Here is a 25682-nt window from a genome sequence, read left to right as displayed (position 1 = left end):
TGTGTCCCTCTGAATCTTCCAGCTGGTGAATAGTCCCTTTCTCTTTTTCTTTTTTTAATCTGTAGGACAGCCATCTACTCTGTTTATTGGGATTTTCAAAATAGTGTTGTTTGGTTCGTTTTATTTTATACACCAGTTCTTCCTGATCAATGATATTTAGTCTATGACGTATAATCATCCAATTTTCTTTAGCTCCCTCGTTGTCTGGGTTTTGCTGCACTTCCTTCTCTGCTTTCCCTAGTTCTTCCAACAGTGTCTTCTGTATCTCTCTTTTTTCTTTGTTCTTATGTGAACCATATGATATTGCCAGGCCTCTCAGAAACGCCTTCATTGCATCCGATATTATTCCTCGGGCCGTTGGTTACTTTTCATTTTCTTCAAAGAATGATTTTAGTTCTCCCTTTACTTTCTCAATATTTTGCTTATCCCGCAGGAATTGTGTTTTTAGCCTCCATTTTATGTTTCTTCTCTTATACAGATATTTCCATTTAATCTCTAGCGGGTTATGGTCCGCCCATATATTAGGTGTAATTTCAGCTGACATAATATCCATCCCAATATTTCTGCTTACCCACATCATGTCAAATCTTGACCATGATCTTTTAGGGTTGGAGTAGAACGTATATTGCCTCTTATATGGGTGCAGGGTTCGCCAAATGTCTACTAGATTAAATTCATCTACTAAATCAAAAAATGGTTTTGGCAATCCAGCTTACAATCCAGCTGAAAGACATTACAGAAGATATTATATGGATTACAAGCCTAAAGTCTTTTTAAGAGGATTTTATTTACATAAGGGAATATTTTTTAGGGGAGTGGGCAGAAGAATAAAGATATTAAGAATTATTAAGTATGGTAGTCTTGTAGGAAAGTGGGTGGAGACAGGTTAATTTATTGATTGTTTAGTTTAAGAAAAGGGATGATATGTTTAGATATGAATATATGTAAAAGATTTGAGTTAAGAGATATAACGATGAGGGTGAAGGAAATGGGTAGACTATGAACTGAATAAATATTAAATTAGGATTTATTATATAGTTTTATAGCGGAAGGTTGTTTTGAAATGTTAGATTAATATACATAAAAGATTTGATTTATTATTATGCTAAATTAGGAGTTATTATATAATGTTATAGTAGAATGTCATTTTGAAATGTATAGTATAAGGGGGATATGATAATTTTATTAGAAATAAAGGGTCAGTATATGGGGATGGAGTAAGGGGATGGTAAAGTATTATATAATCTGTTATGAATTTGGGTTTTATTATGAAGAAGTCACAGGGGGAGGGGAAGGGGGAGGGGGGGTTAGGGAGGAGGGGGGGAAAAGGGGGGGAAAAATTTGTATTTGAAAAACTTTTTCAATAAAAAAAATGGTTTTGGCAGATTTTTCTTTTTTTTCTTTTGGCCTTTAGTGCTTTTGTGATCCTTGTCCGAATCTACTACTCCGTTAAAGTCTCCAATTATACAGATGTTATTATTATCAATTTTACTTATTTTTTCATGTACTTTTTAATAGAAATCTCCCAAATTTTTATTTGGGGCATGTTCTATTCATGGAACAAAGGCTAAAGAAGGGAGGCGAGGCAGGATAAACACTTCACAACATGTTTATTGGCTAACAATAACAGCTAACAGTGACTCGCTCTGGTTAGCTAACTACCAAGGAGAGCGAGCAGCTTTTTGAGGCACTGACAGCTCTTTTATACTCAGCTGTCAGAAGCTGGGCCAATCAGGAGCCACCAATTTCCCGCCGGCTGCCTGCCGGCACACGGACCAATCGGCTGCTCTATTGGCCGCTCGTGCTTGCCGTCCAGACATAACAGGGCATATATAGCTATTAATAATATTGGGGAATTACCTCTCTTTGTTTCCACTACTAATATCCTACCCTTCGGGTCAGCATACTTTAATTCTGCTTTTATTTCCTTTTAGTATACAATGCCACACCTCTCTTTTTTTTCTCAGCTAAGGAAGTAAAAAGGTTTGCAAGTTTATTGTACTCCAGGTATTTTTCATTTTCTTTTTTTTTTACATCCACCTCTTGGAGGCATATTATGTCCGCATTTTGTTTAGCTAATTTTGTGGGGGAAAAAATCCTAAAAATATTAGTTTCCAATCTTCCATCTCTTATATCCTTTGTGTTGTTTTAGTTCTTGTTTGCACGAGTAGCTCTTTGTGGTCTTTGCTTCTTCTTTACCTCCTTGCTTTCCTTGTCCTCCGTCTCTTTCTCCTCCGGGGTCCCTTCTTTAGATCTCCTCTGCTGGATAGTTTCCTCTTCTGGTGTTGTTTCTTCCAGTTCCTCTTTACTGCTTTGGTCTTCTTCTGTCTCTCTCAGTTGATCTAAGAACTCTTGGGCTACTACCAGACTATCTATTTTAATTTTCTTTCCCTGCCATGTTATCAGCATGCCTTCCGGCAGTATCCATCTAAATAGGATGTTCCTCTTGTTCAATTGAATGGCCAGGAATCTGTAGGGCCCTTGATTCTATCCCTCTATTAATACAGCCTATGACTGTATTGGCTTTTTTGGCAGCTACAGCCCACTGCTTGCTTATATTTAAGTGATTGTCCACTAGAACTCTCAGATCCCTCTTGCAGTTACTACTATTGAGCAGGTACCAACTATTCTATGCTTATGCATTTTTTTCTTGCTTAGATGTAAATCTTACTTTTCTCTACATTGAATTTCATTTTGTTAGACAGCCCAATGTTCAAATCTGTCAAGATCGTTCTGTGTCTTGAGCCTGGTCTTCTGAAGTATTGGCTATTCCTGCTAGCTTGGTATCATCTTCAAATTTGATGAGTTCCCCTTCTATAAGTCATTGATGAAGATATTGAAGAGTACTGGGCCTTGGGGTACCCCACTGCATGCTTCCCTCCATGTAGATGCAGATCCATTAAGGACGACATGCTGAATGTGTTTCGTTGGACAGTTACAATTTAAAGACATCTCATCTGAAATTAAATATTGAAGATTCCTAAACAATATATCTCATTATATTAAGTATTAGGACAGTGTATTGCTTCATTTTGAAGACAAAAACATGCTCTGGGAGGTAGCCAGATAATCCCAGCAAAAGATACAGTTACTTTAAAATGTTGCTGATGGGTCCTTCATAAATCCAGCCACATAAGCAGCCTTTCATTTTCAAAGTTGAAACATTGCATAGTTTTATTAAATATTTTTCTACTTGGTTGAAGTTCCTTGATATAATCTGGGGAAAGTATGTGGAATTTAGAACTTCCCACTGAATGTGGTGAGCATGACTCAGTATCCAATTGATAACATTCTGGTGAAGCCAGCATTTCATGTATTAGAATTTCCATAAATAGAATCATCTGATTCTGCCTAGTATTAAAAATTGACCAGCTGAGAATGTGCTTTTATGGCATTATTTGTTTTGAGGATTTTAGGGGTTTTCAATAAAATCAATTAAAAACCAATTTCTTGTGATCTTCCAGTTGATATATTCTATTCCCAAACATGTCTAGTCTCAAAACTTTATTTAAAGTATCTTTTATAGATATTCTATAATATAATCTCTCTAATTTCCAAAAGAACATTAAGCCATTATAGTGTTCTCAGTAGTTTTCAAAACTATCATCTTAGTAGGAGAAGATGATAGAGGGAATTTCTTGGGTGCCATCAGACAAACAAAATACAAGCCAGTAATGAAACAATTGAAAATCACTTCTTTCTAGTTTCTGCAGTAGCAATGAAAGTGGCAGTTTAATGGCAATTGACATATAAATAGGTAGAGAGCTGCAAAATATAAATTGCTGGTCACTGACCTGGAGATAAAAAGGATGAGTTCCATCTTGACCAGAAGTCAAAACTGAAGTGGGGGAAAGTCTGAAAATCCTAACCTGCTTATGAGTTTGACATGACCTTTTCTGTATTATCATACTACCAACCAAAGTATTTGGTCACCTCTAACAAATGTTTATTATGACCCACAATCATCCAGCTGTAGTCTGATCTTCTGAGAAAAACAAAAAACAAAAATACAGTTGCACAAAATAACTTATGTATAGAAACCAAGAAAGCATTGCTTTTTATAAAGCAGGACTAGAAAAGCAAACAAATGATGGGCTGTTGGCCAAGACAGCAATAGTTAAGATTCATGCTTCAAATGGTGTGAAATTAATCATGTTTGAAAAAAAATGATGTAACATCAAGTACTTGATCCACTGAATGACTGAGCTGTAGGAGTTTCGCTGCTGCCTATCATTGGACAGGATCTATTGGATGCATTAATATGTTGGTATTGGTATTCTGTCATGCCAATCCTTGCAAGATGCATTTCTGCTGGAAATGTCAGGTGTAGAAATCAGTTCTAGAGTATATTTTAAGCTTAGATTATCAGATTCTATTATTTTCAAGAAAAATCAAATTCTAAATAAAGGTGAGTGTAGGCAGTTATTTTCAGGATATTGCATGCTTACAAAAAGAATGTATTTATGCAGTTTTATATCTATCTCCATGGAAGCGCCTTATTTTCTGTAATTTGTTTCTATAACTTCAGCAACTAAAGGTGGAGACAGAAGCAATCCGCACTTGAAAAAGTTACACTTTTCCTTTTCAATCTGAACACATTTAGAACTAATAAATATTCAATAGCACTCTTAAGCAAAAGTAACTGCTTTCTGTATTGTAATGCCAATGTAATATTTGATTAAAAAGAAATCATTCCTAGAAGGTAAAGAAAGTAACAAAAATGTTTTTATCAGGAGTGAAATTCACTTATCTTGCCTATCAGTTCACAGATGTGTGCACACCGCGCGCACGCTCACTTTGCTTGTGCATGCCGTCATCCACACATGCACAAAGCATTCTGCGCATGTGCAGAGGCTTAAAATGTCACAAAAAAGTGACATGACGTCCATGCAATTGGGCAGAGCCTCCCACAGCCGCTGCTACCGGTTTGCCCGAGCCAGATAGAACTGGCTGAATTTCACCCCTGGTTTTTATGTTCTGGGCATTATGGCTGACCCCCAAATTCTTCTATTCTGCCTCATCTTGGTGGGAGGTATGCATGTACATCAAGAATATATACCAGCAAGATCACTCAAGGTGTGAGGCAGTGGTGGGTTGCCCCCGGTTCGGACCGGTTTGCAAGAACCGGTAGTAAAACCAGTGGGAGGCTCCGCCAATGCCCCAGATGTCGTCATAGGTGATCTGCGCATGCGCAGAAGCTTGGCATGTACGCAAGCAAGGCAAGCGTGCGCGTGTAATCCTGTTGCGAACCGGTAGTAAAGGTAAGTAGAACCCACCCCTGGTGTGAGATCATTCTAGCTCCCCTGCTAAAGCAGGAAGGTACCTATTTGGACAGCAGCAATACAGAAAGATACTGAAAATGGACTATCGTTCAGTGATAACAACAAAAGCATTTCATACTCCATGGGAGTAGGAAATTGTAAATCATTCCTGTATTTTACACTGAAAACCAGATAGATAGATAGTATAAAATGATTGACAGTATAGTGTCAGATGATGGCCACCTCAGGGAGCTTCATTGTGCTATTGAGGAAGATCTGAGGATATTTTTGTGCCGTAATGGTGCTTATAACACATCTAGATTAATGCCTTTGGAACAGTTAGTTGCTGGTGTTTCTACAATGCTCAGAAAACAGTCCTAAGATGCATAATTACTATGGGAACAATGAGCACATGCTAAAGTTCAATATAGTGAAAAATGAAATAAATTAACTATATTCTTGGCATCTTTGGCATTAATGAATTGAAATGGATTGAAGTTAGCCACTTTCAGTTGGAAGATCATACTGTTTACTATTCGTGATATGAGAAACAAAGAAAGAATGTTATTGAATTCATAAGCAGAAAGGTTATAATAAAGACAGGTTAAGGAAAGGGACACGGTGGCTCAGTGGCTAAGACACTGAGCTTGTCGATTGAAAGGTTGGCAGTTCAGCGGTTCGAATCCCTAGTGCCGCAAAATGGGGTGAGCTCCCATTACTTGTCCCAACTTCTGCCAACCTAGCAGTTTGAAAGCATGTAAAAAATGCAAGTAGAAAAATAGGGACCACCTTTGGTGGGAAGGTAACAGCGTTCTGTGCACCTTTGACGTTTAATCATGCTGGTCACATGACCACAGAGACATCTTTGGACAGCGCTGGCTCTTTGGCTTTGAAACGGAGATAAGCACCGCCCCCTAGAGTCAGGAACGACTAGCACATATGTGCGAGGGGAGCCTTTACCTTTATCTTACTTAGGTTAAAATTGGAAACAGTAAGGAGGAAAATAGGAATGAAGTAGGTAAACAACAATATATTTATGCCAATGCCATGATTGCTAACGCAGTCCCGAAACGACCAAAGCAACATCTATATGCACAGACATCACTAGATGAAACACAAAGAAATCAAATTATTTAATCTAAAGAAACTCACAACAGAAAATATATGGTAAGTGTGGATTGTGGAATAGATCACAAACGGCTCACATGCAAGTTGCAAGTTAACCTAAAGTGCAAGAACAAACCAACCAGTTTCCATTATGTAATTTTGAACATTTATCAGCATTTTCAAAGAAAGTATCAGGATTCACTTCGAACCTTAAAACTCATTGTTAGGGAGCCAGAGGAACTGGGTAATAAAATCAAATATGAAAAGAGATTGACAAAGACCAAGAAATAGAATAAAGCAAAGAATGAGAGAACAGATGTAGAAACTGTCAAGAAGAGAAAAGAAGCCAAAGCCAAGAAAGACAGAGATCTCAGGAAGAAACTTAACTAAAAGTTTCAGAGAGCCGTCAGAAAAAAACAAGCAGTAGTACAATGACTAATATAAAACTACTGAAGACGGAAACACATGAGGGAACAATAAAAGTTTTCCAAAAGATCTTCAGACTCTGAAGGTTTCAGTCCCAAAATGGTATATTGAAGGATGACAATGGACAGTTCGTAACTGATTCAAAGAAGATACAAAACAGGTGTCAACATCCAAATATTTTAGAACAGGCATTCTCAAACTTTATCAATTCATGGCATTCTTAATGTTGCAAAGATATGATATCACAAATCCAGCTTCATAAATAGATGTTTCTACACTTTGAAATAGTCTGCTGGGCCCCAATGATTTTTTCTATGGTGTCCCAAGGATCTTCTGCAGCACAGTTTAAGAATCATAGGTATTTCCTATTTACAAGAACCTCTAGTATTAGAATATGAGGTTTGATCAGCATTGCTGTCATTGCCAGTTGGAAAACTTTGCTTAACTTCACACAGTAGTAAAATAAAAGTTTAGGCTTATCCAATGCATATTAAAGCCTTACATGTAAAAAGAAATGCCAGATATTCAAACTGATTTTAGAAATAGCCAAGAGACAAAAAACATTATTCCTGATGCACACTGATGATTGAGAAAACCGAAGAATATAAAAAAGTCAATATGTGCTTCATTGACTATAGAAAGCCTGTAATCATGTCAACCTATGGAATGTCTTTAAATAAATGGGAATCTTCATGGGTAATATATACCCATTACAAAATGCCACAGTATAAGGCAAACATACTGGCTCCAAGTTAGCAGCAGTTAGAGTGAGAGCAGAAGCAAAGTTTATTGACCTAATTGCAGTGACAATGAATGCAGCACTGAGAGAATTCTATAGGACAAACCATCCTATAGAAAATATTTGTGTTCATTAAGAGCTGACACCAACTCTTATGGTATTTAGATGATGTATAAGGACATTGTTCTCCACACATTTCATAAGGCCTCTTATCTAATAGAAATTTATAAAATTCAGCTTTTTATTTGTTTTGCTCAGGATACATGTTCCTTCAGAGTAATTATTGTTGTGAGCGTTACCTATTTTCAAAGCATTAAAAATGCGTTTGGGGGTGTGTTTTGCACCTCAAATACCATAATTATCTAGCTAGCACATTGACTGATATTGTGAGGCTGTGCGCATGCTGAGTACTATTTGTATAATTTGTAAAATGGCAATATGGTTATTTTCCCCCCCTCAAATTCTTTAATATGATATTGCCTGCTGTCCAAACTTCTGTTTATGAACAAATGATAGGTCAGCAATACAGTATATGTTTTGTACCCAGATGGTTCCCTATTCAATCCATCATATCTGCAATTAAATTATCAAGAAACAAATGATATGATCAGTTCTCTGGTGATGGTTCCTGGGAACTATGTTTGTTTAATTATCTGTCCCTAATGCACACCATGTTATTGTTGATTTTGTTTTTATTTATCCTTCCCTATCTCTTTTTTTTCTCGAAGCTTTAATCCTATTTAAGCTTCCTAGAGTCATTTCAGGATTGAAGCAGCATCTAAGAATAGATAAGCAAATACATCTGTAAGACATTAAAAATAAGAATTTAAGAGACTCTTGCCAAAACAGACCAATGAAAACCAGAATTGGTCCAGAATCTCAGTTGTTGAGCGAAGCAGTTTATAAGTGAGATATCATGTAATAACCAATTCACTTAACAACCTAGATTCCACATTGCTAGTTAGGATTGTTAAGCAATCTTGTGAACATTAAGCAGATGGAGTTCCAGTAAGGAGCATTTGGTGTATCAAGGAAGTAGGGGAGGCTCTGGGAGGACTGATACAGATCACACATGAATTGGCAGGGTGCTGCAGTGCCCAACTCCAGAATAATCACTGTCTGTCTGGCCCACCCAGACAAGCAAAGTGCTCCACTTACCTTTTACATTTTTCTCCAGCTGCTGACAAGTGTGCCTAGCTATGTGAGTCATGGCCTTTACATGGAGAATACCTTGTACCATTCTCCAAGTGGGCCCGCTTCTCCTTCAGAAGGCTGCTTCTCCAAATCACTCAATTTGGAGAGGGAGGCTTTCAAAGGATAAGAGTAGGCTACCATTTCTGCAATCTTCTAATGTCTCCTTTTTCATATTGCATGGTTTGGAGAAGGAAGCTTCTGAATGATTGTGGGAATGGAGCCCACTTGGAGAATATCATGGGGCAATCTTAATAAGAAGGCCATGTTTCACATAGATTGGGCATGCAGAAGAGTAGCAAAGGTAAATAGGGTGCTTTGCATGCACTAGCGGGATGCTGGGTGATGAGTTTTCTTGGCTCTGGGAAGCTTTGTGGGCTGGATGGGCAGTGGGCTAGGCAGTGAGACTTCCTGGGCTATGGCCATTTTCCTGGTAAGCCAGGATGGTAGGTAGCTGAGATCAGAGGGAAGATATGCAAGTGGGGGAAGTTGCACTTCCCTTGAAGTCATAAGGGTGTTAAGAATCCAAATTTTATCATGTGACCAGGGGATGTGGCAATAGCTGTAACTTCAAGCATGTGTAGTAAGTAACTTCAAGCAGGGTCATAAGTCTCTTTGTTCAGTGCAATCATAAGTTTGAATGGTCACTGAACAAATGGTCATAAATTAAGGGCTACCTGTATTAGTCATGCAAACAATCTGACTTCCTATAAAATTTCCTATGTCTAGTTCCAGTAAAGTGTTCATCTTCCCAGGAAAGTTCTGCAACTTTCATATGTAGAACTCATAAAACAAAATATTTTGGCATATTATCTCTAAGAACATGTGAGAAAGTGCACCAAAGAATGGTCATTGAGACTCAATGTACAATAACTGGGATACTTTAAAACTCACTACAGTCAATGTTGCAGTTCTGTAATACTGGTGCTCTACCAGAGTGCTTCTTAATGCTTTAAGGCTTTTTTTCTCTTTATAAAAATAGTCACATTTATACCCAGCAGGTTTTTTTGTAGTCCACAGCTTTCAGTCAGCAGGGGAGAGAAGGTGGGCAAAACATGTTGCTTTTGTTTTTAATAACAGATGAGTGCTCTTTCTTTTAGTGTGGAATAAACTTTTCACCTTTTTCCAGCAGCACTTTTGTGCCTTTAAATAGTTCACAATGGACAAAAAGTTAACCTTTTATCGTGATTCCCCACTTTGGCCACTGCATCATGGCAGGGATAGACAATGAAACCCCTGCATGCTTGCATAGCTTGCCAAATAGTATGAATTTCTAATCTAAGATTTGGCCCTATGCCTTTGAGGCAGAACTATGGATAAAAAGGAATATGAATATATTTGAAACAATAGGCTTCAAATGACACAAAACCTTTCCCCTCCCCTAAGCTATAAATTAGAATTGTGTTTTATAGCAAGAAATCAATGTGCTTTTTTGCCTTAGATATCCCATGCCACTTGGTGGGCCAGACATAATGACATATGGATATCCCTGTCCCATTTCTTGTGATCAAAGCACTCATTCTGCTTGTAATAAGTAGCACTCTTCTGACTGTAATATGTATATCTATTTACAGCTTTTGAAGCTACACAATTACAAACATTAAAAGAGTAACTGCTAGCTGTATTCTTTTTTTAAGGTGGTGATAAAATAGAGACTGTTGCTAAACATACTTTCAATTAGAAACTATGATAAATTGTGATCTTATACTCAGGGCCGGATTTAGATGAAAAGAGGCCCTAGGCTATTCCACTTATGAGACCCTTTCACCTATAGTGAAAGTGTAATTTTAATTTTGCTAACAATTTAATTTGAATGTAGGCCCCTCTTGATCTTGAGGCCCTAGGCTGAAGCCTAGTTAGCCTATAGGAAAATCCGGCCCTGCTTATACTTGATGTCACAGCCCTTTTCACTTCCATAGACCCAGAATTAGCAAAACAAAAACAAAAACAAAAAACCCCTATGAGAATGTTGCTCCACAGAACACGCGACATAATTAAATACACAAAGATTGAAACATCCAGAATAATAGACCTTATCAACTTCTGCCTAATCACATACTTTAAATCCAGCAGATAAATTTAACAATAAATAAATCAAAGGTACACTCATGGGATCATCACTTTCAGGACTCGTAGTGGAGATCATCATGCAATGTTTGGAATCCAGAGGTGGGTTTCAGTAAGGTATGTCTAGTTTAATGAAGAGAAGGACTAGGGGAGACATGATAGCAGTGTTCCAATATCTCAGGGGTTGCCACAGAGAAGAGGGAGTCAAACTATTCTTCAAAGCACCTGAAGGTAGAACAAGAAGCAATGGGTGGAAACTAATAAAGGAGAGAAGCAATTTAGAACTAAGGAGAAATTTCCTGACAGTTAGAACAATTAATCAGTGGAACAACTTGCCTCCAGAAGTTGTGAATGCTGCTCCAACACTGGAAGTTTTTAAGAAGATGTTGGATAACCATTTGTCTGAAATGGTATAGGGTTTCCTGCCTGGGCATGGGGTTGGACTAGAAGATCTCCAGGGTGCCTTCCAATTCTGTTACTCCTATTCTATTCTATTCTATTCTATTCTATTCTATTCTATTCTATTCTATTCTATTCTATTCTTTTTTTTTAAATTTATTTTTATATGCCGCCCTTCTCCGGAGACTCAGGGCGGCTTACAATGCGTTAAGCAATAGCCTTCATACTTTTGTATATTTTATACAAAGTCAGCTTATTGCTCCCACAAACCGGGTCCTCATTTTACCCACCTTAGAAAGAATGGAAGGCTGAGTCGAACTTGAGCCTGGTGAGAATTGAACTCGCAATAATTGCAGGCAGCTGGATGTTAAATGCTGCCTTAGTAGGAGGCATTAGCCTCCTACACCACTTAGACTTCTATTCGATTCTATTCTATAGGTTCTGACCAGTTCTGGAGAACTGGTAGTGGAAATTCTGACTGGCCCCGCCCCCATCTATTCTCTGCCTCCCAAATCCCAGCTAATGGGGAGGAAATGGGGATTTTGCAGTAACCTTCCCCTGGATTGGGGAGGGAATGAAGATTTTACAGTGTCCTTCCCCTGCCATGCCCACCAAGCCATGCCCACAGAACTGGTAGTAAAAAAATTTGAAACCCACCACTGTTGGAATCAAGAATGACCAGTTCGTTCTCACAGGGAGGGACTACTCAGGGTACCATCAGTCAAATTATGCCGACTGGCGACTCCCAGGGGAGAGCCTTCTCTGTGAGAGCTCCAACCCTTTGGAATGAACTGCCCCCTGAGATATGAAATATCCCTGATCTCCGTGCTTTCTGTCGTGCCCTCAAGACCCTGATGTTCCAACAGGTGGGGCTAAACATATGAACATGTGAATGATTTTAAAATGTTATCTAATTTTAGGTTCTATTTAATTGGGCCAAACTATGTTATAATAATAATTTTAATTAGCAATTTTATGATGTTTGTGTATCTATAGTTTTTCTTGACTGTACACCACCTTGAGTCCTACGGGAGAAAGACGGTATAGAAATATAATAAATAAATAAATAAATAAATAAATAAATAAATAAATAAATAAATAAATAAATAGCTCTCCCACAAAGATAACCCAAAACATGGATCATGTATATAGATGACAACTTTACCATAATAAAAAAGGACTAATTAGCAAACAGCACAAACCATTAACAACATCTTCAAAGGAATCCAATTCATAAGGGAAGAAGAAAACAACATGCTATGCTTCCTGGATATCCTTATCAGCAGAGACTACCATGGCAAACTAGAAACACAAATGTACCAAAAACCACCCACACTAACAAAGTGCTCCAATACCAAAGTAATAATCCAACCTCTCCTGCAAGAGAAGCTGTGTGCAACCCTGAACAGCAGTAAAAGCAAATAGATCATCTATACATCTTCCAACAAAATGGTTATCTATGCAATTTCATCAAAAAGTGCCTGAGTATTGAACCCAATATAGCACAACTAACCCAAGCTGTAAAAAGGATCACTGTAAAACATCAAAAACATCACAGAAACCCTCAACAGATGACATCAGCATAGCACATAAACCAACTAAAGACATTCAAAACATCCTAAGTAAACCAAAAGACCCAGCAGCCTCAGAAGAAAAAAACAGGAGTCATTTACAACATTCAGTGCAAAGTCTACAACAGCCATTGTATAGAAAAACCACAAAATACTAGCAAAAAGCATCCATGAACATCAACTAGCAGTAAGAAGATGTGATTAAAACTCTTTAATTTCCCATATGCCAGATCACATATGGGCAAAATGCTAGTTTCAAATAGGAAATCATGACCATCTTAGACCATAAACACTAGAGATTTCCTGGAAGCATGGTGTTCTGACAAATCAGCCATTAATAGACACATAGATATAAACAACACCTACATACTGTGCAAAAGAGAAAATCAATGAGGCAAATATCTCCCCACTAGCAATTAACATTCAGATGAATATACCTTAACACTGAGATTAACATCAGTCCAGCAATCAAGAACTGAATAATATGTCAATGAAAGAACTTTCAAACAAGCCAACAATAAACAGCCCAACCGAAAAATTCCCCCAAATTCACCAACCACTCCCAGCAACAGTGAAAGGGCAAACTATAAGAGTATAAATTGAGAGCAAACCCAACTTGTTACCAACACTGATGATGTTACCTAGGGTAATGAAATGGCTGTACGAAAACAGTGAAACTTAGGGAGCACCAAGGATCCTTCATTTCAGTCCTGAGCTACAAACATTCTCCTTTATCTACACTCTCAATTAATTGTATTAAGGGATCAGACTGTAAATCCCATTGATTTCATCTGAGAATGCCCATTTTATCAGTTTCTTGACCTAATTTTTTCATTGTTTCTAGATTGTATAGATATGGTGAATGAAATCTAAATTGTTCAGATTAGTGTGCTCCATATAATCAAGGTTATAAACCAAATAGAAGAGAAGCCAGCTTAATGTTTGCTACTTGTTAACTACAGGAATCATGATTACTGAGTACTGTAATACAGAAAGGAGGGAATCCTTATGATTACTGTACTCACATTCTTTTGGGACAATGCCACCCACTAAATTACTTACATAATTAAAATCACATGATAGCCTCATTAAAGCAATATTAAGAACAAATCAATCATAGGAGTGTTCTAATCAAGTTCCACCCTTTGCTGATGTTGCTAAAATTAATTGTGTGTTGTGCCGAGTTCTGAAGCTCTGGGGTAGCCTTATAAATAGACATAAATGAGAAAATAAAACATTTTTGTTTCTATTTGCCCACTCAGCGCTAAAAGCTGCTATGTTTTGATATATTATAATCTCAATTGAATGAAAGAGAAATAGTTAACTTTGAGGCATCTTTGTTTAGACTAGTTCCCAATATTGACTGGGTTCCCATCTTGCACTGAACCATGGTTTAGGTTAATGAACATTGCTAAGCATTAAATCATAATTTATATACAATAGTCAATACCAAAGGTTCATACATTCTGTGAATGGAAAGCAACAAGCCCAGAATGGTTTACAAGAGAACTATGCAATCAGTTTGAAATAAAACCATCACAAAATAACCAACAATGCTTTAGAAAAGGATTTAAAATTCACTGAAAAAGAAAAGCAGAATAACAAGCATTCTCAGATGGTCCAGTCTAGCAGTAATGGCTGTCCCATAGATATTTAGTTGTTTTCTGACAGAAAAAACATACTGGGGCCAGCCAATCATCTTTCAGGGGAGAGTTCTACAGTTTGAGTGTGCCATTCAAAAACCCCATTTCTGGCCATCATACAATTGGCCAAACTCATTATAAGACATCCACAATTGAATTTAGAGAATAGGATGGAAATAAAGTAGATATTAAAGGTGATCTTTTAAGCACCTTTATCCTTAGTAAGATGGTGAACCCATTCAGAGAGATTATTTACATCCTGTAAAATGATATTAGAATAATTATTTATTAATACAAAAAAGAGTTTCATGGAGTGACTGGGTGCACAAGGTTCAACTTTAATCCCCAACGTTTCTAGTTTAAAAAGATGCCAAACTTCTGGAAAAAGCCCACACTAAATCTTTCAAGAGTTGAAGTTTGAGAATAAATAAATGTTTCTAATGCAATGACTTGATTTACACAATGAGCTAAGCCATAGCCAAACAACCTGGTTGTTTTATTACAAGGTGTACCCCAACCACCAAAATAAATATAACTACATATTTTATGACCGCAGGAAAGATCCCTTTGAAAGAAGCAGAAAGAGTTGCCCTGTTTTGTGGTTGTACAGTTTAGCATTCATAGTCTCATAGAATATTTAGATTGTAGGGTAATTTAGTAATTTAGATATTATAGAAAACATTTAAAACGTGACATTTGAACATAATCAGCAGTTTTAGACTTCAAACTGAAGACTGTTGCTTCTCTGCCAAGCGTGAGCAGTAGTTGTTGTTGACCAGTGGATGCTATTTGGTTTGGAACACATGTTTGACATGATCCACTTATCTCAATAAAAGAAATGATATTGAAATCAAGGGCATACTTTTATCCATGGACTCCCAGGGCCATGAGTACAACTGTGGTCTAAACAAGATGAAAATAAGAAAACAAAAACTAAGAGATAATTTTCAACATTCTCAAGGTATCTTTTCTTTGGTATTATTCACCCAGCCACAAGTATTCTGAGATTATCACTGAGTGGAATGCAGACCACAGGAACTTTTCTCTTATTCCTACCATCACAATGGTCTTCTCTAATTGTAAGCTACATTGTCTCTTTATCTACTTGGCTTTAATCTATTGATTTAAAACTTACCGTGCCAGTAGTAATAATTATTTAAAAGAAAAAGAGAGAATGTGAATGCAGACATCTTCAGGATATAAACATTTATTTGCTGCAAAAGTTCAAGAAAGAAAAATGCAACAGCCACTTAAAATATAGTTGCAAACTTCAGAAACACCTTACTATAATTTTCATCTTTTGGAGCTAGGAAAAGGATCTGCTATATTTGATAGATCCTAAACAAAATAGAAAACTTAGTAGAAAAGAGATGAATTCACCCTTATTCCTCTTCTATCTTTACTCTTTACAGTTTAGGAAAATCCTGTCAGACTGAAATTATGAGTACAGGTCTTATAGCCCTTGTTTAGCAACGACAATTGGGACTGGCAACTTGGTTGACAAGCAAAGCAGATGCTAAGTGAAACTCAATTGTGGTTATGACCTTATTTCAACTTTCCTGTGCTTTACAAACCTCTGAATGTTCCAAATATGAGGATTGGTTGCAAACTTACTTATTCTTCATTAAACAGTCATGTATGCAGCAGTCTCTAAGTAAGTTATCTGTAGCTTGCAAATCAGTTTTGATTGCTGGCTACAACATCCTGCCTCTGGGCAATTTCCCTGCTGCTATGCCCTCCCAATTGCCTTTTCTATATTGTACAAGTTGATGAAAATAAGCATCTGTGTGTAAATATGTGTGTTTGTGTGTGTTTGTACACGTGTCTGTGTGTACATGTGTATGTTTGTGCATGTGTAATGTATATGTATATATGTATACATATATATATATGTTTTTCCTCTAGCCAGGTTTTTCCTACGTAACCAAGGTTTTTCTGCAGCCCTAGCTCAGTGGAATCACATCCACTCGATTCTGGGCTTTTTTCTTCCTGGCAGGCAGCAAGTTCTTGCTGCCAGGTGAGAGACTTATATAGATCTATTTCTGCCACGTTAGCCATCATCAGTAAGCCACACCCACATCTCATGTATCCTCCCTGTAAAGGTACAATATCTATTTTCTTACTTCTTCGTAGGAGTTATTGTGTTTTTCTTCTAGCCAGGTTTTTCCTACGTAACCAAGGTTTTTCTGCAGCCCTAGCTCAGTGGAATCACATCCACTCAATTCTGTTTTCTTTTTTCTTTCTGGCAACACACTGGAAAAAGCTCTATGGTCTCCCCAAGATACACAAAGAAGGAACCCCACTTAGACCTATAGTCAGCTCCATAGGCTCACCTCTACAAAACCTAGCCAAATTTCTCGCCAAACAACTACAGCCCTATGCAGAATCCATCAACTCACATGTAAAAAACTCATTCCAGTTCATAGAGATCATAAAGAAACAAAACTTACAGCCCAGCGACCTACTCATGAGCTTCAATGTAATATCCCTCTTCACCCAAGTGCCAATCAAAGAAGCCCTGACAGCTTCTTTCCAAAACAAATATAACCCCCCCCAAGCACATTCTAGATCTGACCAACCACTGCCTATCCAACACATACTTCATCTATAATGGACAAAAATACAAACAAATAGAAGGAGCACCCATGGGATCACCCCTCTCACCTGTCATTGCTAACCTCTACATGGAACACTTTGAAACCCAAGCTCTAGAAAAATCTGATCAAAACCCAAATTCTGGCTCAGATACGTAGATGACACCTTCATAATCTGGCCACATGGGAAAGAACAACTGGACAACTTCCTCACACATCTCAACAGCCTACACCCCAAAATACAGTTTACCATGGAAACAGAAATGAACAACCAACTTCCCTTCCTGGATGTCTTAGTCTACAGGAAATCCAATGGCTCCCTAGGACACACCATCTACCAGAAGAAAACACACACAAACCTCTATCTGCACGTACTCTCACACCACCCAGCACAGATCAACTCCGTAGCCAAGACACTCATCTCCAGAACAAAACGCTTAGCTGACGAACAACACCTAAAAACCGAACTACACACTCTCACTAACGTATTAACATCCAATGGATTCCAAAGAAATAAGATTACCAACCTAATCCAAAAAGAAACCCCCACTAAAATCCAAGACAGAGAACAAGAAAACGGCAAAGCCCTCCTCCCATACATAAAAGGCACCACAGATAGAATCAGCAAGATCCTCCACAAACACAACATCAAGACAGCATACTGTACAAACCGAAAAATATCCACCATCCTAAGAAACCCCAAAGACAAAATTGAGTTAGAAAATCAAGGAGTATATGAAATCCCATGCACCGCCTGCCCCATCACATACATCGGACAAACCAACAGAAGAATAAGTGCACGCATTGAAGAACATAAAAACTCAGTAAAAAAAGAGGAACCAACCTCTTCCCTGGTCCAACACCTTAAAGCCACAGGACATGATATTGACTTTAAAAAGACCAGAACTATTGCCAAAATTGAACTCTTTAACAACAGAATAATCAGAGAAGCCATCGAGATAGAAAAACGTCCACACAGCATGAATAAATGAGATGATACCTCCCGCCTACCAGCCATTTGGAAACCCGCCCTTATTGACAAATGAGTCCCTAACACAAAAAATGACACCAGACCCACACTCACGAGCGCCACACAGGATGTAACCACCATACATCCATGCAGAAAGCAGACTCAAACCCACACTGAGGATGAGGCACGACCGCAGACCAGAAGCCAGACCACAGCTGCATCATTAGCCCCTTTAAACCCCTCCAATCCATGCATGAAGCAGACTGACACCCACCATGAAGAGGTAGCACGGCCACGAACACAAAGCCAAACAACAGCAATACAGCTCACCAGCTCAAATCCCCCTGCTACTCAGACTAACCAAAGCACAACCAAGCCCCCACCTAAACAGAACACACACCCATCCAATCAGAGCACAGCCAACCCCCCATCCAATCAGAGCACAGCCAAACCCCCAACCAATCAGAACACACCTCCACTCAATCAGAACACAGCCAAGCTCCCACCCAATCAGTTCACACCCCCACTGGCAGTTAAAAGGAAGAAACAGCTGCGATCACACACATTGCTCCTAGAAGCACGAAGCCGAAGACACCAGCCTGAAGATGACGAATGAGACTTCATCGAAACGTTGCCAAAAACCTCCAATTTTACGCGGGAGAAAACCCAAATAACCAAAGACCTATATATATATGTCTTTTTCTTTTTCGTAGGCTTTTATGTGCATATTCTTTCTAGCCAGGTTTTACCTACGTAAACTAAGTTGTTCTACAGCCCTGGTTCTGTGAAATCTCATTCACAAGTTTCTGGGCCTTTTTTCTGCTGACAAACTGCAACTCTCCCAGAGAGCAACACAGAGTTGCAGTTTGTCAGCAGAAAAAAGGCCCAGAAACTTGTGAATGAGATTTCACAGAACCAGGGCTGTAGAACAACTTAGTTTACGTAGGTAAAACCTGGCTAGAAAGAATATGCATATATATATATATGTGTGTGTGTGTGTGTGTGTGTGTGTGTGTGTGTGTGTGTAGGTCTTTGGTTATTCGGGTCTTCTCCCACGTAAAATTGGAAGTGTCTTGGCGACGTTTCGACGAAGTCTCATTCGTCATCTTCAGGCTGGTGTTCTCGGCTTCATGCTTCCACGAGCAATGTGAGATCGCAGCTGTCTCTTCCTTTTAACTGCTAGTGGGGGTGTGAGCTGATTGGGTGGGAACTTGGCTGTGTTCTGATTGGGTGGAGGTGTGTTCTGATTGGTTAGGGGCTTGGCTGTGCTCTGATTGGCTGGGGGTGTTTTCTGTTTGGGTGGGGGCTTGGTTGTGCTCAGCTTAGTCTGAGTTGCAGGGGGATTTGAGCTGGTGAGCTGCGTTGTTGTTGTTTGGCTTCGTGTTTGTGGCCGTGCGAGCTCTTCATGGTGGGTGTCAGTCTGCTTCATGTATGGATTGGAGGGATTTAAAGTGGCTAATGATGCAGCTGCGGTCTGGCTTCTGGTCCTTGGTCGTGGCTCATTATCAGTGTGGGTTGGAGTCTGCTTTCTGCGTGGATGTGTGGTGGTGACATCAGGTGTGGCACTCGTGAGTGTGGGTCTGGTGTCATTTGTCGTGTTAGGGACTCATTTGTCAATGAGGGCGGGTTTCCAAATGGCTGGTAGGCGGGAGGTATCGTCTCGTTTGTTCATGCTGTGTGGGCGTTTTTCTATCTCGATGGCTTCTCTGATTATTCTGTTGTTAAAGTGTTCAGTTTTGGCGATAGTTCTGGTCTTTTTAAAGTCAATATCATGTCCTGTGGCTTTAAGGTGTTGGACCAGGGAAGAAGTTGGTTCCTCTTTTCTGACTGAGTTCTTGTGTTCTTCTATGCGTGCACTTATTCGTCTGTTGGTTTGTCCAATGTATGTGGTGGGGCAGGCGGTGCATGGGATTTCATATACTCCTTGATTTTCTAACTCAATTTTGTCTTTGGAGTTTCTTAGAATGGTGGATATTGAAGTGGGAAATGAGGTGAGTTACCAAAGAAATATGCATTTAAAATCTGTAGAAATGGTATCTGAAAAAGGTACTATGAGCTATAATTAGGAAAGAACAAAAATAGTGTTTTCAGATCAGTTCAAAATAATAGGGGGAAAATAGAAGATGAGCTACCAATAAAGGAGAATATTTGTAGCTCAAAGTTGAAATAAGGGGTCCTTAGTGCTCTCTGAGCTTGCTTGTTTTCTTGCAGACATGGAGAGACTGTCTACTACCATCCTGAATATGTCTCAGAGACATGTTGGGAAAAGAAAAACCAAGCTGCAAAGCAAAGTCCTGAAACTCAATTCCACAATCAAAGAAACATCAGAGCTTGAACGGGTGGTCAACATGTCCAGCCATCCACAATCCATGGCAGAACACAGGAGTCTACAAAAACAACTCAATTATAATACAGGTGATGCTAATCACCTAGAACTTTTTGCAGCCCTAGAAGGGACATTTAAAGCCACAAACTCACCACAGAGGTCCAAAGAAGGCATCATTCCACAGATCAGAAGAAAACAGAATCAATTTACAACATAAGACAAAGCATCCCTCAGAAACCTAAAAAAAAGGATCAGGCCATCATCATCCTATCTGCAGACAAAGGCCAAACCACAGTGATTATGGACAGAGCACACACCTACAAAAAGTAAAAGAAGTACTGGAAGACAAAGAAACCTATGTTCCTGTGAACACCAATAAAATACAAAAACTAGACAACCAGTTCAACAGAACCCTCAGTGATCTCACTAAGAAAGGCCAAATTACCAAAGAGGAACAGTAGCAGATGAGAAGCAGCACATCCAGCCTCCCATGCTTCTATGGATGCCCCAAAATACACAAACACTGGCATATTCTTCTGTCTAATCATATCTCTACCAGGGATCCCTTCATACAACACTGCAAAAAAAACTAACAAAAAAGCTTGGGCATCTCATAAGAGGAAGCCAACACTCCATTAACTCTCCACTACAGTGTCTTCAAACAATCAGGGATGTGATGAGGACAAAATCAGTCTCATTTGATATCACAGCCCTGTTCACATCTATACATCCAGAATTAGCCAAAGAATCCATGACTGAATTGCTTCACAGTACACGTGACTTAATTTTGATTTTAACAAAGATCAAAGCATCCAGGATTATCATAAATCTCTGCTTAAATTCTTCCAACTTTATGGCCAAATTTACCAACAAATTAAAGGAACCTATGGGATCACAGCTTTCAGGATTTATAGTGGAGGTCATCATGCAACGTGCAGAAGCCATAGCACTTCCACAAATACAACCGAAAATATTGATCAGATATGAAGATGACACTTTCTCCATAATAAAAAAGACAATTAGAGAATGCCCACTGAACCATCAATAATATTTTTAAAGGAGTCCAGTTTACTAGAGAAGAAGACAACAACAACTCACTCTTTTCCTGTACATCCCAATCACCAGAGACCACAATGGCAAACTAGAAATGCAAGTCTACAGAAAAAACACCAATACTAACCAGGTGCTTTACTACCAAAGCAATAACCCAGTCTCCCACAAGAGAAGCTGTGTAAGGACTTTATTTAAATGAGACCACACACACTGCAGCAACCCAGAACAGCAGTACAAGGAAATGGAGCATCTAAGCAACACAAAATGGATACCCACGCAACTTTATCAAAAAGTCCCTGACCACTCAACCCAAAACAGCACAACCAATACAACCCTAAAAAAAATTACACTGCCATACATCAAGAATATCTCAAAACCACAAATAGACTACTACAACCACATGGAATCAGCATAGCACACAAACCAGCTAAAGCCCTTCAAAACATCCTAAGCAAACCAAAAAACCCAAAAATCCAGAAAAAAAAACAGGAGTTATCTACAACATACAATGTAAGAAATGCAACAACCACTATGTAGGACAAACAGGCAAAAAACTGGCAGAACGCATCCATGAATACCAACTGGCAGGCAGAAGACATGATGAAAATTCTTTAATTTCACAACCTATAGACAGATTTAATCATAATTTCAACTGGGAATAATGTGACAATCCTAGACCAGGCCAAATCCAAAAATACCAGAGAAATTCTAGAAGCCTGACACTCTAACAAATCAGCCATCAATAGACATTAACAACATCTATACACTATGTAAAAGAGACAATCAACCAGCCCAAAGGAGAATAAAAAGACTCCAGCACCTCTCCATCAGTAATTAGCTCCCAGATCAGCATTAACTCCAAAGTTAACTTCAGACAAACAATCAAGTAAACAATACTCCAATCAAGAAACTGCCGAAGAACCGTCAGTAAACAGCCCAACCAAAGAATCTCTAAGACTACCCCAACCCACACAGACAGGCAAGTCACCAAAATATAAACTGACAGAAAACAACACTCCTTACTAGGGTAATGAAACATCTGCAAAAAAACAAGCAAGTTCAGAGAGGGCCAAGGACCAAGGTAAGCTTCTAAGTAAAAATGACAAAAGGCAAATGAATTAAAAAGAAATTGTTAGTTTTACATAGATTCTTGCATTGAGCATATTGTACTTAGTATCTTAAATAGGCCTGTACAGAAAATCATCTATTGTAAGGCAAGCTTTTGTAAAAGTTTCTCTTAGCTTTTGTTTACACAGTGAGTCCAGGATGTACTGCAAGGAAGCACTCTCTACAAAACGTTAAGCATCAGAAAGAACTAAAAGCTTTGGCTCTCTCTACTTTTTTTTATTAAAATAATATAATATAAAATAATATATTTTATATATATCATCTCTTTTTGTTAAAAATCTAGGTATAAACTTGTTAGTATAAAGTATATGTTAGTATAAGGGTATAAATCTTTGAAAGGCTAGTGATGTCTCACCTGAAAACCATCACGGATCCACTGTTAGACCCCTTGTAATTTGCATACCGAGCAAATAGATCAACAGATGATGCTGTTAATATGGCTCTGCACTACATCCTACAACATCTTGAATTTCCAAAGACCTATGCAAGGGTCCTCTTTGTAGACTTTAGTTCTGCATTCAATACCATCATACAAGACATTCTTCTAACTAAGCTAAATCAGCTAGTAGTACCTGAACACACTTGTAAGTGGATCACAAGCTTCCTAACAGATAGGAAGCAGCAGGTGAAGCTAAGCAAAATCACATTAGATACCTGTACAATTAGCACAGGAGCCCCCCAGGGCTGTGTGCTCTCTTCACTTCTCTTCTCTTTATATACCAATGACTGCATCTCAAACGATCCATCTGTTAAAATACTGAAGTTTGCAGATGACACAACAGTGATTGGTCTCATTCGAGACAATGATGTATCCGCATACAAATGGGAGGTTGAACAACTAGCCTCGTGGTGCGACCGGAATAATCTGGAACTGAACACACTCAAAACCATAGAAATGATGGTGGACTTTAGGAGAAACCCTCCCATACTACCATCTCTTACAATACTAGACAACACAGTATCAACAGTAGAGACCTTGAAATTTCTAGGTTCTATCATATCTCAAGACCTAAAATGGACACCTAACATCAAAAACCCAGTTTGTGGGGGCAATAAGTTGACTTTGTATAAAATACACAAAAGTATAAAGGCTATTGCTTAACGCACTGTAAGCTGCCCTGAGTCTCCGGAGAAGGGCGGCATATAAATAAATAAATAAAAAAGTCACCAAAAAAGCACAACAAAGAATGTTCTTTCTGCGCCAAATCAGGAAGTTCAAACTGTCCAAGGAGCTGCTGATTCAATTCTACAGAGCAATTATTGAGTGTCATCTGCGCCTCTATAACTGTCTGATTTGGTTCTGCAACCCAACAAGACAGACACAGGCTTCAGAGAATAATTAGAACTGCAGAAAAAACAATTATTACCAACCTGCCTTCCATTGAGGACCTGTATACTCCACGAATCAAAAAGAGGGCTGTGAAAATATTTACAGACCCCTCGCATCCTGGACATAAATTGTTTCAACTCCTACCCTCAAAACGACTCTATAGAGCACTGCACACCAAGACACAAGAACAGTTTTTTCCTGAATGCCATCACTCTGCTAAACAAATAATTCCCTTAACACTGTTAAACTATTCACTAAGGCTGCGTTACTAGTACTATTAGTCTTCTCATCATTCCTATCACCCGTCTTCTCCCACTTATGACTGCATGACCGTAACTTTGTTGCTTGTATCTTTATGATTTATATTGATATTGTTTCCTGATTGCTTATTTGTACCCTATGACTATCATTAAGTGTTGTACCCTATGATTCTTGAAGAATATATCTTGACTTTTTATGTACACTGAGAGCATATGCACCAAAGACAAATTCCTTGTGTGTCCAATCACACTTGGCCAATAAAGAATTCTATTCTATTTTTTTTAAAAAATTATTATTATTATTATTTTTGCTTTAATGCTGATCTGGTATAGCTGCCTGGAATCCCACCAGGCAAAATGGGAATAAATCTCCAAATGCATGAAACATACCATGCTGAGAAGTGTAGTATTGAAATTAAAATGTTGAAGTAGGATGGGAAAACGCAGTTTCTACCCAATCCTCAGTAAAGGAAACTCATTGGATGGCTATGGGACAGACTCTTTCTATTTCACCCCAACCTAGCTCATAGGGATTTGGGAATAATTTGGAATAATGATCCTGTGCCCAATGAACAGAGGAAGCTAAACAAGAAAGAGAAAAATGCAGAAGATCTGCCCTGCAAGGTAGATGAGGGGGTTTAAAAAGCTGCAAGTGTATAAGTTCAAAAACAAGCAAGATGTAAAGAGGCTGTCTGCATGTTACTAGTTGATATGGCCAAGTATGATGTTGCTGTATATACGCATTCCCTAAACCAGGGGTGTCAAATTCGTGTAATCGTGGCGGCGTCATGTGGCAAATCGCAATTTTTCCCCCTTCGCTAAACCGGACATGGGCATGGCCAGCGCGTGACGCATCCAGCTCACAGGCCGCAAGTTTGACAGCCCTGCCCTTAAAGAGTCATTAAGCCATTGACTTGAAACACTTATTTGTATTCCATATTCCAAAGTCCTTTAACATACCCACACCATATATAAGTAGATGTTTGCCTATACAGGTAGTCCTCAGTTCATTACCACAACAATTCAGTCATTGACCAAAGCAATTTCTAAGTGAAACCACTAAGTGAAACTGCTTATGATCTCACTTAAGCTTTTCTTTGCTTTTCAAAGGCAATGTCATAAATGTCAAGGACTTGTTATAAATGTATTTTTTATCAGTGTCAAAACAGCAAATGGTTGTTAAATGAGGCAGTCGTTAAACAAAGACTAGTTGTATGTAAGTAGTGCTTGTCTGGTAATAATGCTAGAGAGTTTCATTTGTTCCATTTTATTTGTACAGAGAAAAATAGGAGGAAGAATACTGTGTACTCTGCATGGAGGCCCTAAATCAAGGGTGTCAAACTCAAGGCCTGCAGGCTGGATCTAGCCCATGATGTGATTGGATCCAGCCTGTGGAGCCATCCTGAAAAATATAAGGGGCTAACCTGCATTGCTTTGGCCCAGTCTACCCACGTTGCTTTGGCCCGGTCTATTCAATGCAAAGAGGAAACATCAGGTCAGCATGGCTTTGTCCCAGTCTACCCAATGCAAAGAGGAAACATGCCAGCAGTTTGGGAAATGGCATCAAGCTGGCCATGCCCACCAGCTGGCAATGCCCACCCAGTTGGCCATGTCTAG

This window comes from Pantherophis guttatus, chromosome 4 (assembly GCF_059756535.1).
Source record: "Pantherophis guttatus breed Tessera chromosome 4, ASM5975653v1, whole genome shotgun sequence".
NCBI classification, from domain to species: domain Eukaryota; kingdom Metazoa; phylum Chordata; class Lepidosauria; order Squamata; family Colubridae; genus Pantherophis; species Pantherophis guttatus.
This window is presented reverse-complemented; position numbering follows the sequence as displayed.